Here is a 15,680-nt window from a genome sequence, read left to right on the forward strand (position 1 = left end):
CTGTTAATAGCAATTTGAAACAGGAACATGTCAGAATGGGGGGAAAAAAGCAGGGACTAAATATTTGCATTAAGGACTGTCATTGAAATCTTTAAGATCAAGAAAGCAATAGAGTCTGCTTAAAGACTTTTACATTGATAGAAATCAGTGTCATCTTCCTGGACTGTATCCTCTTCTCCATTCAACTATTCTCCATCGTCATGCAGAAAACAATCACCAAAGGCTCCTCTAAATTGGACAATCCTGATTAACATTTACTCATTTAGCTTAAGTTTTCATACAGAAGGCAAATTGCATTTAGTGTAATGCTAGAATTAACTTAAATTACAGCCAAGCATTAATAAGACCATTAGGAGTGCAAGAGTCAAAGCCACACGGGCCTGACAATGAATGTAACAAACTGTGTGGCTAGAATGATCATTTACAATAGAGAAACCCTAATTAATGACAAGGAATTTTGAGTGCACGAGGGAGAAGGAAGATCTATTATGCACAGGGGAGTGGGGCTGCTTCAGAGGCGACTGTAGTGGAGATGGGGACATGCAGATATTAGATTTACGGGAAATAGAGACACCAATTGCTGTGTTGACTGGGAGCATGAAGCTGACTCCACCAATGATCAACCACGAATGAGTAGTTGACGTGATGTTGGGTGTAGCCACAGTTTTGTCGCCACAGGGAAAAGAGAGCTGACCAAAAAGCAGACACACAAACACATGAAAATGATCATGTGCACTTTAGTAAATAAGCTGCATCTGTCACTGGTCACACATGTCAGCGGTAAAACCACACAAAATTGGCAAAGAGTTGGCTCATCTGGCAAGTCTCTTCCGTAATTACGGCAGACTAAATGATAGCACTGGGTCGTCCTGATGAGCCAGTGGTGAACACACAACATGTAGCTGTGACCTGGTGTGAGTCTGGCTGGAAACTTGTAGAATGTCATCCTACTTTTAAAGAGACTAGGCAAAGGAGGACAACTAGCCTGGCTCTTAGTAGGCAATTTGTAGTAAAATATTTTGAAGTTATACAATACAATAGTATTTATTTAACCATAATTACTGCAAGAGGCAGAGCATAAAGAATACAAGATGTTACTCTCCAATTTAAACCTTACTGGCTTAAAAAAATACATTGCCTTACACTCGTACAGTATATCATTGCCAGACTTTAACAATTGAGTTAAAGTTTGGGGGAAAAAATATCCTTACATACTGTATTATCTATCAAGAGTTTAATAACAAAATGAGCTAATCTGTTTCTTCAGGACTGTGTGGGTGTGGTTTGATCAGATTTGATTGCCAACACAAACAAACAACCCACAGCAGTCTGATTGGAGTATTGCTAAAACCTGATTGGTGTACGCAAATAAGTGACATCACATGTTTCGAACCACTTCCAACCAGTGAGAAAACGAGCACAGAAAAAACAACACTGATCTACAACACACAACACTGGCAGAAAATAGTGTGAAAGTGTAAGAAAGCTGATTTAAAAAACTTTTTTTTAGGGTCTTCTTTTAACCGTATGGTCACACTACAAAGCTACAAAATGGCCAAGAGTGACCAGCTATATTGTTGGCGTTGTGGTGTTGCTCATTGACGTGGTTTATCGTCATGGGCTTGTGTGTACACAGTTTACATAGAACAGCTAATTTAGCTAAATAACACTGTACCACAGCTAGCCATTGTGCGTTAAAAAAAATAAACGTTACCTACTCTTCCTACTGCCAAACTGCATTTTTTAAGTTAATGTCGCGGTAAAAAATAAAAAGTAAAAAATAGCACTGGGAACTGGCTAAAGGCGAGAATATGTTTTTCTTCCATTTTTTCGACGGAACCGAACAGGAGCTGTGAGGAAAGAGCAGGTGACCGGAGATGGTCAAACCAAAACATGATTGGCTGACACTTCATCTCGTCATTGGAGCACCAAACAAGGTTGAGGCCAGCTCAGCATTGATTTATAGCGTGTCATGCCCATCACACCGCGACAAGTGTCAGGCGTTTGCAGCTTCATGTCACCGGCTTCCATTCAAAATGACTTGCAGCCTGTGGCTTTGTCACCGGCGGTCTGTACACAGCATACAACTTTCAGAGAAAATATCATATATACATCTCCAACAGCTCAGATGCAAAGACAAAACCTTTGCATAATCTCTAACATTTTCTACAACATGACTCGTGTCACGGAAATATTTCCACCAGCTTGAAGGAATCATTGTACATTACCATTTAAGATGCTATTTGTCACGTGATTTAGAAATTAAATCTACCAGGACAAACACACTGCAGCCATTACTTTCTCATTTCAGTGCAGAGGCATTACCTCGTGGATGCTTCAGTTCAAAAACTTTTCTCATCCGATGAGAATCACAATTTCATGACTGAAGTCGGTTCTCGAGTGTGATGTCGGTATTGAATGGAAACATTCGATACCACAGAAGCCCAAAAACACTGTAGAGAGGGAGATAGATCAACAGTTTGGATGGTGTGTTTCTTGATTTCTTCACACCCTTTCAGGTAAGCCCAGTAACTGAAAAAAGGTATAAATCATTGCAGTACATTTCCACAAAAACCCTCAAGATCTAATACAAGTACCTCATAAAACACAATTACAGAATAATTTGTGGATAATAAATTTAGCGTACAGTGTGTGAAGCCTGCAACAGTGGGCTTTTCCTATAAATGGCTCACAGCTTTCTTCATCTGAAACACATTTACATATTCAGAATTACAGTATAAAGATTAAAGAAGTGAAGCTGAACTTTCCCTACCTGTCACATCATCCAATTTTAAATAGCGAGATAAAACCGAGAAAAGCATGTAACGTTCAAAGGACTGCTTATGAAGGCAGGACATTTCAGTCATGTGAAAGTAAATGGGTTTTGTGGGAAGCATAACAATGTCAGCTTTCCAACCACATCACCTTTCTATGGGGCCTCGTACTACGTACTAACACAATCATGTCTCCCTCTTCTCCATTTACATAGACATTTGCAATGTTCAATCTCCCTTTAAAGCATTCATCCGGCTGCTTTTTGTATACATTAGAGACACATAAAATAAGCAATAGATGGGCAAACCATGTCAATCAGCACTCAACACACAGGAGGAAAAAGAAATCAGTCTTATAGCTGGAGAAAGAAAACGGTGATAAACAGGCGTGGAAGGAAGGGACGAGTAAAATGTTCATTTTAAACTTTAATATCCTTTTTTCGTATTCATGCGATCTACAAACCAATCTAACTACTGTATACCGCAATGGGTAGTGATCCATTACAACATTGATAACAGTCATTTTGACTGGATGAAATGAGTCTGACCACTCAATTAAACCCAAAGCAGCTGTCAAATTCAACTTAAATGACATGACTTGCTGACTAATGAATCCCAACTGCTCAGAATGTTTTGTTTGTCCTTGTGGGTAATTTAATTTAATAAATTATATATATATATATATATATATATATATATATATATATATATATATATATATATATATATACACACACATGAAAGTGATGTTGGTCTCATCTATTACGACCTTGTTTCTCCTACTTCACTAAATATTCCTGGGATCCTCTTCCTGCGGGGGATAGAGGACTTACCGTCAGGCTGGACTCCTTCAGACGGCAGTGGGGGGTAGTTACTGTCGAGAGTCAGCCCTTCTGTTATTTTGCCATATAGAGTGGCATTTATCCACAGGACTCACTGAGACACAACCAAATATTTACAGAGGCACACATTCTTTAATCCACATCGTAGCCATCATTTGTACCCTGCAGAGGCAGATGTGAAGCATTCTTGGCACACAGAGCAGGCTGGCGCAGCAGGACGAGCAGGGTGGAGAGGAAGAGAAGAGAAACTCGGGGTTAAAGAGGTGTTTGGGCACAGCAGTACCCCCTGTGGAGGGTCAGCAGTGGTAATAAAGCTGTAGATATTTTGTTTTTTTTCTTATTTTCAACAAATTCCATGAAAAAGACCAAAACCAGCAATGACTTGATAATACTAATAAATATTGTTTGGTAGTTAAAGCCTAATAATATATGCTATTCCTCTGTGCCATAGAGCTCTATGGCTATTAAATAAATCTATTAAACATCAGTGAGCTACACTGTTTAGTACGATGTTTCTTCATAACCATAAATATGGGCCTGTAAACCAGATGAATCTGCCAGCTCATGTTTCATTTGCTCTGGCAGATATGTCTGGTTCCCTCACATTAAACAAAAAAAAAACATTAAGAAATCTGAATCAAGATTCTGTTACTGTATTGTCTATTTCTCGCCTAAAATGTTTGTGTACTGTTTAGCTGTAATTTCAAAAAGTTTGTCATCAGGCTGTCATGTTTTTCCTGCTTTAAAACAAGCACCGCCCCAACTTGCATGTCCCTCAGAGCTACGCTGTTTCGTTGCTCTGACTGGTTGTAGGTCTATTCAATTACGTGCAAAGGCATTTTGGTCTGTGTCGTTGGAATCGAAAATTAACTAAGAGGTTCCAAACTAATACACGTTTTCGAATAAGTCTGGTGATGCCAGGCTTGGGCACTTTAAGTTTTCTGAGTCAATCCCAACATACACCGTCTTGCTGCTGCTTGTTTTTTTTAAAATGGGATTTCATGAACAACATATATAACAAAATATATAATATTGCCAGCCTTATTCTTTAATAGATTATAGAGGGCGAGTTATTCACAGCATGAAGCTCATCCCCCACAACCGCTGAAGACCCGCTAAATTACTTATCAAAGATTCCTTGTTGATGATTCCCAATTAATGATGTAATTTTCCACACCACTGAGCGGACTTACTCTGTCCAACAACATACGGGACAGAAATACTGGAGGCAGGGAAGGGAGACAAAATCACCACAGATGCATATTGTTGGGGGGGGGTGAGTGAGTGTTAAGAGGAAATCCTCTCTCTTCATACATCACCAGTACTTCCTCACATGGACAACATGCATACAGTGTGTATCACAGCGTGTCCCAGCATAGAGAGGAGAGAGAGCAGTCGTAGGCTACGTTCATACACAAAACTCTCATAACAAATGGGATATGAATATAAATATAAATGCTTATTTGGTTGATTGCTCCCATACAGACATGTTGGTTTGTTAACTCACAATTACAGTTAGAGCGTCTTCCAGTTCAGAACTAAAGCCAGTGCTTCCAGTTTCCACATCAGTGGCTCCCAAAGTGGGTGCCGCGGCACCCTGGGGTGCCTTAAGGACAGACCAAGGGCGCCGCAAGATTTATCATATCATTGTTCATTTATTCTGCGTTTTTAATTACGTTTCACCACATTAAAAAACATTTACATTCACACAAACTATAATGTTCTCAAACATATCGGAACAACAAATATCAAAATCACCGTATTGAGAACTGTTTAATATGCAGTTATGCCGCAGCTAATGCCATGACAACCCACGGTTGCCGGTTGTCATAGTAACACAATGCGCTTTCTGGCTCGGGAGTTTCTCAGCAGCTCAGCATTAAAAAGAAATAGTGACTGTCAGAGAAAGCGAAGGAAAGACCTGCCACTGGAAACAGAGCTCAGAAAAAGGCTGATACATTTCAGCCCAGTCTGACTGGACGCAATCAGAACCAACATACAAAACAACAACAACAACAACAACAACAACAACAACAACAACAACAACAACCAGATGCAACGCTACTCAGCTAACAGGCAGGTTTTGGCTGCTGCTGGAAGACAGATTTTCACCATTGTCTGCATTCACTGTGAAATTGCATGTTCCCAATATCATATATGTGTGATGTGGCTCGGTTGTATCTGCTATGCATTAAAAGAAGCAAGCTGTCAGTGTGGTCGGACCACATCAATGTACCAATTAAACATGCAACCTTTTGTTTTGCTTGTTTGTCCTAATGAACCTTAAATATTATATGCTCATTTTCATTTTGAAGAAAGTGAAAGAAATACATGTAACATGTTGGGGTAATAAATTGTATTCATTGTTTATTTTAAGTTAAATATGTATCCGTAAATCTGTCTGTTGTACCTGTTGGCTGTTTTTCTGAGTGATTGAGCGTTGGCCTACACCTATTAATTCAATTAAATTTTTGTAAAATCATAACAGAAGTTATCTAGGGACACTTTAAAGAGTTAGGTCTAGACACTCTATAATTTACAGAGACATAACAATTCCCCCCCAAGAGCAATCATTTGGTGCGACAGTGGCGAGGAGAGAGAGAGAGAAAGAGAGAGAGAGAGAGAGAGAGAGAGAGAGAGAGAGAGAGAGAGCGCGAGAGAGAGCGCGAGAGAGAGAGAGCGATACAGAAATATGACTCATAATAATTATAGCAGTGGGTGCCATGGTGTAAAAAGGTAACTACATGACACTTTACATTTGTTACAGTATTTGTAAATCTTAATGTGGCTGTGTTGTACTTTTTATCTCCTGTAAACCTGTTCTTTAACTTGCTTAACAGTGCTCTACACCTACTCTTTGGCCTTTGGTCATGAATAGTCTATATCAAAGACGTTTCATTTTCGGGGTTTTGTTCAGGTGCTGCCGGAAATTCCGCCGGATGTCCCTCACCTTCCGCTTTCTTTGTGTTGGCATTCTAAACTCCAGTGAATTCATGAGGACTATGGTTAACTGCTCCCCAGATCTCTGCAGGGAAAATCCAGACAGCTAGCGAGACTATCTGTCCAAGAGTTTTCTGTTGCACGACTAAAACAACTTTTGAACGTACACATGTAGGCTATATCGCAGAGGCACCATCATTGTGTCTTCTCCCATCCCAGAATGCTGTGTGGACTAGCCAGACCCTCCGCCGCAGCGCTGTGGAGGAAGGTCTCGCAATGCGAGACTAAGACATGAATAATAACAAGCAGAGCACTATCCAGGATATTTGTATATGAATTAAGAAGGCCTGAGAAATTATGAAGTAGCGCTAGCCTTAAGTGGTTGACAATAACTGAACAGCAGATACAGTGCGTAGGCTATTTAATGAGTCCACCTGACAGAAATGAGAGGGTATATGTATAGCAATATTGTTATCTGTAATTTAACAGTGAAAGTGTTGTGGGATATGGACATGTTAGGCACCTTTGAAACTGTGTTATTTGAGGGAGCAGTTTCAGTGACAGCACTCGCTTCTCCCAGCGGGAGCTACTTAGGAGAGAAACCGAGGGCAGCTATCGATTCAGTGATCTGCTATGCATGTAGGCAGTGAGTCTCAAGAGCAATACAGTCCTTTATTTCCCACTAGCCTACGTCAAATGGTTTTATGACAGAAGGAGACAGAAAAGCTTCAGAGTTTGCAAGGAGGTCAGAGCTGCGCCCCGCTCCCTGGCTTCATGCCAAGATGTGAGAATAGCTCTAGATGTTGGGGTCATTCGTTTTCTGTCAAATCTTTCTCATTTTTCCCACCCAGGGCAACATCTGCCAGAACCTCAACAGCATCAAAAAGGTCAGGAGGGACAGATACCTGAACGTTTATAGTAAATGACCTTTTGCGGAAATTGAGCTCAATGTTGGCTTTGCTAATTGGATTCAATTAAACATGACTTAATTAATTATATATATATATATATATATATATATATATATATATATATATATATAAATATATACATACAATTTTAAAAAGTCTCTGTAATTTCATAAAACAGCTGGGCATTGTAGTTTTTAGTAGCCATCACTTAAACAGGAGTAAATAGCTGTGGATGAATATACATTTGGTGCCCTTAAAAGTATTTCCAGCAGCAGAGCGAATATAAAAAAAACTACAGTGCCCATGATGATTGGAATAAATGAATTCCATCCCGATGTTCCTCTCCCCAGCAACAATTTCCAGCTCCTCCTGAGTTCCCAAGGCGGTGAAATATATAATCTCTCCAGCGTGTTTTGGGTCTACCCCGGGGTGAATAAATTGCATTTCAAAAACTTGTTTTTGTTTTCCAGTTATGAACGCACTATTTTGTTCATCATAGTATAAAAGAACTGGAGTGTGCAGGTTGATTGTTATTTGCCAAGTTTCTCAGCAAAGAGGCTACTGAATATACTGAATAGTAAACATATATCTTCATCCTCAAGTTTGTCACACATGAGCAGTGTGTATCAGTTTGTACTATCTATGCAAGTGAGAAACAATTAAAACAAATAACTGAGGCAACGCATGAGGAGAAACAAAATTAATAATGAAGATACCACAACACAGATTTCTTCCCTTATTGTGCAGTATCCACTCTCTCAGCCTTCACCTCGCGCTCACTCACTCACACACGCACGCACGCACGCATGCACGCACGCACACCCCTACTCCTGCATCTAGAGTATCAAGCATCTCATTGGTAATTACTATGCTTTGTTGTTTGTGCACAAGGGCAGGAATGCATTTCATGTGTCCTTCAGCAGCTTGTGCCAGTTTCAGCACAAATGTGGTCCATGCATGCGTCGTTGCTGTGAGGCTTCAGCGATAGCTGTAGGCGCTCTAATAGCTGCTGTACACATACACATCAGCTCAGAGCAATTTAGTGACTGTTAATAAGAGGGGCGCAGAGTCCACAATAGAGGTGATTGTATTTCCTCTGAAACGCCGGTCCTGTGTGCTGCATATCGCTCTTGTGTGTGCCTGTAAATGCACTCATGCATTACAAGGGCTTGACCCAGATCACAGATAGACATAATAATGCATGACAGGTTGTCCTTTTGAAAGCCGGGTGTCCTTAAAGGCAGACTGGCCATTCACAGCCTCCATGTCTGATACCCTCATGAATAAAGGAACAGTCTCCTACAAACGTCTGAGTTTTCCTTTAAATTTCACTGTATGTTTATCTAAATCTAAAAAACACATCCACACTGTATGATATAATCACATATATAGTCAGCAACGCTTGTCCCAACATTTCTTTACAGCTATATGATGCTTTCTTTAAGTGAAATATTTAAACGTGACACCTGCATTAAATTTCCCATCATTTCATACATATTAGCCTCCAAATTCAGAATATATTTGGTATCGATGGAAATAGGTAGCTGATATTGCAATTGCGATATGATTCACGATATTGGAGAGAATTATCAATTTTGTATCATTATTCTCATTTTCATAAAAAAAAAAATCTTAAAATTAAAAACATTCAAATGATTGTAGTGTGATTTTTGAGAAGATCTGTACCAAACAAAGACTTTTGTCTTTAGTCTGTAGGATATGATTTGTAGGCTGGGATGTCTCTGCAGCACCACAATACTAAATTCAGAATGGTTTGACATATTTTGCCTTTAACAAATATTGCGATTTTCAATATTGCACTAGTCCATATTGCGATAATATTGCGATTAATTGTGCAGCCCTAAATGGAAACTTAAAGACCCCTACTGTAATTTAAATTAAACTTACATAGGTTTCACAGCAGAGTTCAATAAGTCATGTCAGATCGGGCACACGTATTAATGATTGAGACCTGCAGCTTTGACTTCATGTAAACATTACATTCACAAAAAGCCCAGCCAAGATCTTATTCCAGTTACAAGAAGCTCCTAAAGGACTCAGAGGATGTGCTCACATACCAGGATGTTAATTTAAGCACAGTTTCCATGGCATCTGTGGGCATTTCCAGATTATATTTATTCATTATACATGGGGACGTGTGACATTAAAGATGCATACGAACAGCTTACCCCAAAGACTTTGAAAGCACTCCTCGCCAAACAAACAAAGACACTGTATTATTTAAACAATCTCATGTCATAAAAGCGTACCACACATTGCTCGAGTGGTGTCATCTGAAGGCCATATAGGAGAGGCGGAAGTGACAGTTCATCCTGGTAGAACATTTACAGTTCATAGTTCACGTATAACTAGCTCTACCTCGTGAATGGCAATCCAACAATCTGGCTGCTCTGATGATTTTTAGTCGACAGGATTTTGTGCAGTTATTAATGTGCATTTATTAAATATATTAAGCCTGCAGGGCAGCTGATACTAGAGGCTGGACTGCTGCGCAACTTCTCTGAAAGGTACAGTTAACATGCTGGGCAGAGAACAGTCTTCTGCTTAAGTGAAAGCATTCAAAATGCAGCTCTGTGAAATGCACAAGCTGGCTTTGAGAGCTCAACGCACAGCAACTTAAAAAAATATATATCTTCATCAATTTGACAACTAGGGCTGGGTACTAAATTCAATACTTTTTTAGGCACCGACTGAATTGCCTCTAAAGTCGATTCGAGTATCGAGTATTGAAAAATGCCTCGTCATTCAATACCCAGTTTCAGTACCTAAGGAGTAAATCTCATCAGCGTCAGTGAGCCAATGAGCATGCAGTGTGTTTCTACCAAGATCTAATAATGCTGGCGATTGGCCGTTTAGCGTTACACGTAGTAGAGCCACGCAGGACAAACTCTACCTTACGCAGATACAGGGCTCACATAGTAGGAGCTGAAAAATAAATAAAAGGAATTGTGCCGTAATGTTGTAATTTATTTTTGTTTTATAAAATTGGTATCGAAAAAAAGTACCGTTGAGGAACTGGTATCGAAGTCACAGTATTGGTATCGGTAGCAACATTTTTTGAACGATACCCAGCCCTATTGACAACACATGTGCAGCATCTAGAAAAAAACGCTGCAAAGTAAGAAAACAAACAGTTGCAGTGTGTTGAGCTTTCGGCGCTGTACGAGGAGTTTCAATGTGGTTTTGTGTCTGATAATTCAGTGCAAGACGTAAGACGTTATGAAGAATCGATAGCATGAAGGATACAGTATGCAATCAACATATTCTTTAGCTGTTCAAACATACTCATTCATGACATTGTCTAATGTGCCAGCTGAAGCTATGTGCTGGTTAGTATTCATCTCTCTCCATAATCTAGTCTGTTAACGTGTCTCGCTGTCTCCTGAAGCGTTTAACCTTGTCAGAGATAGGCTGGGATCCATTAAGATTTCCTGAAAGGGTTGAGAATTACGGGCTCATTTAGAATGACTTCCATTTTTAATAAACTGCTCACAGCCCTGCAGATCAGATACTGAGGAGGTGCACTTAACAATGCCGCAGAGATAGATATGCCTCATAATTTATATTACACAAAAGCTTAGGAAATCATACAAGTGCAACATCCATGATTTTCCCCCTTTCATTTTGTTCTGCTCCTTCCTCCTCTTTGTGAAAGCTCTTTTCATGCCACGCGTTCTTAGTTTGACATGTTCAACATGTGTATAAGCTGCCTCGTCATCTTTTCAGGTTTGCCCTGCTCAAGCTGTGGTGGGATTTTTTATATGCTGCAATAATGTTTACCTTTTTTTAACAGACTTGGATTATTTGTTTATACACGGCATCACCGCTGCCAACTGAATCTATAACAGTCTGAACAGGCTTGTTAAAGTGGATGTTACTGTCCTGTGGATACTACCACTGGTGATTTTACATTTTTACAACACACATTACACTGGTATTCGTATCACTGCACATTCATGCCTAAAGATGGACATGTGCGGAAAAGTAATGATCATATCTCAGCTGAACCAGAAGTGATGGGATGAGAATAAAGTGGACAGGGTTAACAGACAGTGAGAGGGGTGATGGGTGCCAGAGGGCAGGGTGAGGTTAATGGAACTAGTGGAGTAAAAAGCGCAGGGAAAGCTGTTTAAAAAAGGTATGTGAATTGAAAACGCCTTTTTAGCTGCTGAATCAATACATAGTTTCTGTGTTCTGAGAACCTGTCGGTTGGTGAAGGCTCTTTTACTACAGAGTGGAGAGAGTGGGGGCTAGGGCTGCACGATATGAGCAAAAATGTGTGATATGCGACAACGTTATCGATAAAGATATGACTTGCGATAAATAAACAGATATTAAAGTGTTTCTTACTTATGCCTTTCTGCTGGTTACAGTGTTCTTCTAAAATACAACAAATGACGTGTTGAATTTAAAACAAATGAAAGGAAATCATTTCCAACATTCTTCTATGGAACAAATTGAACATTGAATTGAATATAAATTGGAACCACTAAAAAAAGAATGACAGTAACATTTTAAAGTGCAGTTTTCTACTGCTTTTTGCTAACACAAAATTTCACTGAGTGTCTTGTGCGATATGTCGCAGCCTTTCACGATTTGTACAGTATATTGCAGCCCTAGTGGGGGCGAAGACAAACTTGACTGCTATGGGCCTCTTATACACTCGTAACAGAAATCCCATTGTGTCGACATATTCATAAGGCATCTCAAGTGCACTCTTTTTTCCCCCCTTTCTCAGCCCAATTGCTATCTAAATAGGCTGCTGAAGAAATATATATATCTTTATCCTCTCAGTATCTCTTGGGTCGACCTGCATGATTAAGTAAAGGAGCTCTGTGTGCACGGTATGAGTCAGTTTTTTGACATCCATTCACAGATGTTAGCTACTGCAAAATTGAAGTTTTTGTGTAAATGCCACAGAGTCAGTGGAGGACAAAGTTAAGAGGGAGGAGGAACACATACACTACAAAGGATCATTCTTACATATCCACAAGGTTGTTACTCAATGATGCTCTTTGACAAAGCAGCAAGCATGCTATGCACTTTCAGCCACAATACAGAGAGAACAGATGATTTACTCATTAGCTGAAAATAATTCATTTACATACCGCTGTTAATTTACAAACTGTCACTGCCAGGTGAAAACCTCTTACTGGTTGTTTTTAATTTCTAACTTTAATTAGAGGAAGCTGTAAGCCATGAGAATGTGTTGACCCTTAGGTTAATGAAACGTCTTCAACACAATGACGTAAACTCAAAGTTAAAATGCACGGTCATCAATTTCAAAACTTAGTCCTCGTCATTTTGGAGATCAACTGACAACAGTATTTTTTACGCCTATATAACGCCTATATTTTTACACGTTTAGCATTCCTTCTTGCTTTCTTCTTCAGGCATTCATTTACCCTGCTAAAGCAACAACATGTCCGGAAAACAAAGGATTAAGTAGGGCAAAAGGATGAATTTGGGGGTATTTTTGCGATTTAATTTTGCGAATCTATAAAGTTGGAGGACTTCTATGAGAAAGAGGGAAAATGAGAATGGTCAAACTTGGTGCAGCAGAGGCCGAGAAATTTTAACTTTTAGTCAGTAGTATAGGTCAAGCTTCAAAAAGGGGATGGATCCTACAATTCCCAGAATGCAACTCAACTCCCTGTCTGTTAAATGCACTATTTTTTCAGTTTATAACAAAGGTTTTCTGTTAAATATTTGAAATCTCAAGACCAAATCAAGATAACCATGATGACATCACTTATATTCCAATCTATTCCTTTCACCAGTATAATAGTACTGTACAGTTTCCATTATATGACACAAGTCAATAGTGTCTTGATGCCCCTCGCTTTCCCGTGAAGCCTGTACACAACGCAAACAATTTTTTTGTCTATTGACATGTTTAATAGAGAAATCTACGACCACATCTGTATGTGTGATCTGCTCTGATGGTGCTACCGGCAAATGTTTCCCCCTTTTGTGTGTGTGCGCTGCTGTCTGAAAGAAGTGCACTCACTTCTTGGGTCACTTCCAAACCGCACCAACTGTAATTGATGATTTTGAGCAAGCGTTCCATCCAGATCTGTCTTTGTCATGCTCAATATATTACATTTATTCTGTGCAAATCATCCACCTGGGGATTGATTTGATTAATGACTCAATGACACATTATATTCATGTTATCCATCGCTTCTCAATTGCTCACTGTGGCTCTTGTGCTGTCAGTACCAAGCCCCCTACTGACCCCCGGTGGTGTGGAATTTATGGTGCAGCGCTCAGGACCACGGACAGCGTCAGAGTTCATGAGGGAACTAATAGATATAATAGCCTGTTAAATATTTCATTAAGCACCCTCATCAGTTAAAACACTTAGTGTACAGTTTTTGACATAAAGCTTACACTGGACAGCTGTGCAAGAGTAGCAACCCTCCCATATACACTACAGACCTGTTTTAGTGCCACATTACATTTCATTGCTTCATTAAAGCTGCAAGGTCTCACACTACGAAGAATTGTAACACATTACAAAATATTGTTGTCCATAACTGTGAATGGATCGCATCTCAAAGGTATTTTTTGGTAGACTGCAAATTGTTACTAGAAAACTAATAACAGCTTTTTATCGCACTTTTATGGGTGTATGTGTGACTGTTATTATGCTTGAGATGACACTCTAATTCTATGACATTTCTATATAAATGACCTTCTAATTAATGTTTAATTCCTGCTAAACATAGTTTCGATTTACAATGCCAACAGAGCTGTCCCCCCCCCCAACAGTTTGTTGGCTTTCATTCTTGTTGTGTATGAAAGTGTGAGTTTTATGAACAAACATTTGCTTCCTCCTGCAGAGACAAAACCCTTGCCCTTCAGAAAGTGCAGCTGTTTGTAAGCGATGCCAATAACAGCGGCCTTTGCTGCAGCACACAGTCTGTAGAATATGTGAAGCGAAGAGTTTGATTAGCCCAGAGGGTCAGCTGGGAATTCATCTGCAGCCAGCGATCAATGAGCGGGCTGCAAAGCATGCCAATCAGTTTTATTGCTTTCTCCTTGCTTTTGTGTTATCGCATGCGTGATCACCACCAATATGATATCCCCTTTTGTGGCTCCATGGCAATGCCGGTCTGTGGGTCCACCACTTTGGTCCAGACTGAAATATCTCAACAACTATTCCATGGATTGAGTTGCAATCTGGTACAGATATTCATGGTGCTCAGAGGATGAACCCTAATGACTGGTAACTCCCTGACTTTTCATCCCGCACACATTTATGACCAAATACCTGCAAAACTCAAAACTCAAGACATTTCCATCAGCCTCAGCTATTCTTCATGTTAAGTGCTAATTAGCAAATCTTAGCACCTAAGATGGTGAACATGGTAAATGCTGTACCTGCTAAAAACCAGCATCTTAGCATTGTCATTTTGGTTGTTATTATTATGTTAGCGTGCTGATACCATTTAGCTCAAAGTACTGCTTAAGAAAAAAGAACTGCATCCAACACAAAAGGCAGAAAAACAAAACAGATTATTTGCTCAGTGCATCTCTTTCAGGCCACAAAGCCTTACGCTGTCTTTTACAGGCTCCTGGCTTGGCGGTACACGAGAAAGGGTGTAATATAGTGAGAAGGTGTAATTTAGTGTCTTGTCCCGTGTAATGAAGGTCTTGTATCATTAGGTGTCCTTTTCTGTCCTGCCCTGTGTCGGCTGTGTCCCCGTGCCCTGTGCTGTTAATTGCTGTCTTGTCCCGAGCAATGTTTCAAACGTTAATGTGGGGAAATGGAACTCGTCTAATCCTGTCCCATTGACCGTCATACATCGCATCATTTAGCTAGATGACTAATAAAACAATCAAGTAATCCAATATTAGGCATTTTAAAAGTATCTTACAATTGATTTGTATTGAGCACAGGAATGCATTCATATATTTTCACAGAAGAAACCAAATGAGAAAAAGGAGCAGCTGATACAGGATGAGATTAAAGGACAGTTAAAACAGGACACAACGGACACAGGACAGCACACAGCAGCCATCTAATGGTACAGTAAACTCACTACACACAATGGGATATTGTAGCTCCCTGCTAGCAATAGAGAAACTAAGAAATAGAATTTAAGGGTCATCTTTGGTACCATGTACAGTGAAAAACTGTACAAAACATGCAGTAACATGCAGTACAGTGCAGTGTATGACCATCA

Source organism: Sander vitreus, chromosome 13 (genome assembly GCF_031162955.1).
Source record: "Sander vitreus isolate 19-12246 chromosome 13, sanVit1, whole genome shotgun sequence".
Taxonomy (NCBI): domain Eukaryota; kingdom Metazoa; phylum Chordata; class Actinopteri; order Perciformes; family Percidae; genus Sander; species Sander vitreus.